The sequence below is a fragment of the Eschscholzia californica genome, unplaced genomic scaffold (assembly GCF_041429995.1).
Source record: "Eschscholzia californica isolate CP2 unplaced genomic scaffold, dmEscCali1.0.p SCAF_1, whole genome shotgun sequence".
Classification (NCBI taxonomy): domain Eukaryota; kingdom Viridiplantae; phylum Streptophyta; class Magnoliopsida; order Ranunculales; family Papaveraceae; genus Eschscholzia; species Eschscholzia californica.
This window is the reverse complement of record NW_028238198.1, coordinates 60,445,489-60,448,776: the sequence shown is the minus strand read 5'-3', so window position 1 is coordinate 60,448,776 and position 3,288 is coordinate 60,445,489. Positions and strand designations below refer to the sequence as shown.

Here is a 3,288-nt window from a genome sequence, read left to right as displayed (position 1 = left end):
ACTTTTGAGTTTTTAATTCAGAACAGATGAACTTCAATGGATAACAAAATACTGAATTAAAAATAAAAAATTCAATACTAATTAGGACAATGAACAAAATTAAAGCGAATACTATTATTAACAAATGTTAGAAAAAATAACACTAACTTTTTCATTTGAGTTAAAAACATGGAATTAAATATTTGTGTTGATATATCTAAATAATCTATATATATAAGGAGAGGGAGAGATAGATCTTAATAAGAAATATTACAAATCTAAATACTTCGATGAGTGAAAGTTCACCACTCTCTGCAAATTTGTCTTATCTAAACTCGTCAAGAACTTGACTGCAAAAGGTAAAAGAAAAGATTATAATTAAGAGTGAGTATTAAAATCATTGAAATTGATCCCTTGTAAGGGTGCATATGATAAAAAAATAAACAAAAGCACGGTCTTAATCTTAATATGCATATACATGAAAATTACATAAGCTTATACAGGAACTTATAGATTACGCGGAAACTTTTTCAGTATAGATAAAACTAAAATTACAAAAACTTATGACTTAAATATAAAATTAATAGTTAGATGATACTTATCACAAATGAAATATTTTTGAAGTCTTTTCTTAAGAAAATGGATAAAAGCTGGATTCATATGTGTAAGAATTCTCGAGCTTATGATGATGGAGTCATCGCATTTCTGGATAATGCTTTTGCATGGGTACGTTAATAATGAGGGGCAAATAAGATGTCCTTGCATAGATTGTAAGAACTTTAACTTCAAAGATAGAGTTACAATCTATGACCATTTGGTTTATAGAGGGATGCTAGGAACTTATATAACATGGTATCGCCACGGAGAGAAAACAAAAACGATGCAGGATGCACCTGCCATGGATGTGAGAAGACACCAATGTTAGCATTTCTTATTCAAATTTGGCATTTCAAATGCCTAGGCGGGTGGAGTAAAAAGACTTTTGACATAATGCTTAAGTTACTACGAGAGTCTTTACCAGATGGGTGTACTTTGCCCGAGAACTTCACACAACTATGAATCAGATGAAAGAGGATCTATATCGACTATCTAGTCAGGTACATATGTTTCCAAATGCATTTAGTAAACTGATTTAGCAGTCTTTTAATTAGAAATGCAGTTACTCACATTTGCAATTACTATTAGAAGTGCCAACTTTGTTCTTTCAGCTATTATTATGAAAATTTTGTTTTCAAGCATTTTTAATTATCAAGAAATAGTGACTACTTTAATTATCTGTAGGGTACTTCATCGTGTAACTCTGCACAGTGATGAGGATGATACTACTATATCAGAAAGTTACGAGACTATGAGTTGGTAAGTCATCTAGTCTACTTTCTTACACATTTTACATTTTCTGTACGATTCAGTACTAAACTATATATTATGTGATCTAATGGATGTGGTTGATAACGGCGCAGCCGTTTTAGAGAATCTATAATAGTAGGGAGTCATTTAAGGAAACATTAGGCTCTATAAAAATCTACCTAAAGTTTGTAGAATGCCTAATTTTTTGTTGCAGTCTAGAAAGTTATAAACACGTGAATTTTGGGTTTTAACGTAGTAACTGAAGATGAATATATCCCTTACAAATTATGCACTGGTATACTTTCATAAGGGATGTTTTTGGTATCTACCCGTTTAACTTTACACATTTATTTACTTATTGTTATGTTGCTTACATTTTAGATTTTCATTGAATCTTGTAATGAATGGTTAAGCTATCAAACTCAAGGCTCTATAAATAGTTTTGTACATTGTTTGTTAGCATTTTCGAATCGTGAATGTTACATTTGATTGAAAAATGTGATTACATTCTTGATTTTATCGAATTACCATTGTTTCTCATTAAATTTTAATAAAATATTATCTCTTGTTACAGGAAAAGCTGGAGAAGTGAACCCTCGTACGAGATTCTTTTTGTTAATACATAATACGTTGAACTTTTATATAGGTTGAAGTTAGTTAGTTTGGATTGTTATCAATATATGACGTTCATATTTTGGTAAATTTTAGTTGGTGTATATCTTGCTTTGACGTTTGTATGAAGGATTTTTAATGAGTGAATGGATGAAACAGATGATTGACATGTTATTGTATGTTTTATATGAACAGATTCAGGTTGAAAATGGTTATGATTAATGAATGCGAACAGGTGCTAGCTGATGGACATTCAATAGTAAATCTTCTTTGAAATACAAGACCTTTTGCTATGACCAATTCCATAACAAAGAGACAGTTAACGGTCAAATATTTTTGAACATTTACTTACGCCGAAATCCATAGCAAAAGGTTCAAATTAGTAGTTACGGATTAAGTTGTAGCAAATATTTCGTAGCCAACACCTTTTGTGACGACAATATTAGTTACGAGAAAAAGGTCGTAGCAAGAGATCTTTCACTACGGAATATTGGGTAACAGCTACGATCTCTCTCCGTAACTAAAGATCGTTTGTTTTGTAGTGTGGAGAGAGATGAAGTTAGAGAGATGCTCCATTCTATCAATCTAGTCAAGAAGAAAGGTTTTTCTCAACCTTCTTAAGTCCTAGCAGTCATTAAGGAAGGAAGATCAAGTTAACCTACTCGGTGTCTCAAGTAGAGGAGCTACACATGAAGCTCTCGATCTTCACACGCGATTGGAAAAGTTCGAGGGAAAAATGCGATTAAGGTATTTATCACTCTTCTACTTTATTGATTAGTTCTTGCATATCGATCCTGGTAATCTAGTGTTAACATATAGATGTTTGAGATTCCGCTTAAAACATTAGATGATAGTCTTAGAGACGTACAAAACCTACTTAGAACACTAGTAATTAGTTGTATTAGATACACACAAAACCTACACTTTTATTTATTTAATAAGTTCATATCTTAAAACAAGTTCTTATTTCAAATTTGAACATATATTATGTACATTAAAACTTACTAAATAAAAAAATTTCAAGTTTGGGCATATATGTTGTTGTACGACATGCTCCACACGCTTGACCATCTGTCCACTCTGCCGATATCATATCAAGGAAATTGCCCAGACCTACCGCAATTGATTGAGCGTTGAATATTGTGAAGAATCACTCGTACGTACTAGGAAGATAGATCTTAAGTATTTTTGGGTTAGATGCGCTTCTGATCGTTTCCCGCCCCATTTCAACTCATTTAAGTTACCATTTTGTTCCTTCATTAGTTAAAATATGTGACAGCATACACCAACCCAACATCCTGAACTAATATGAGTTTTAGATTCATGAAGTAGTTTGCTTAATTACTCGAC

The 3,288-nt window shown here is 31.9% G+C and overlaps 1 long non-coding RNA gene across 1 annotated transcript; it reads left to right on the top strand.

Moving 5' to 3' along the window:
• The first annotated feature begins 970 nt into the window (after nt 1-970).
• Nucleotides 971-1,962, top strand: LOC147567962 (uncharacterized). The gene is made up of 3 exons (XR_015238542.1): nt 971-1,076; nt 1,261-1,335; nt 1,901-1,962. It is a non-coding gene; the product is annotated as an uncharacterized LOC147567962 (long non-coding RNA).
• The last annotated feature ends 1,326 nt before the right edge of the window (nt 1,963-3,288 follow it).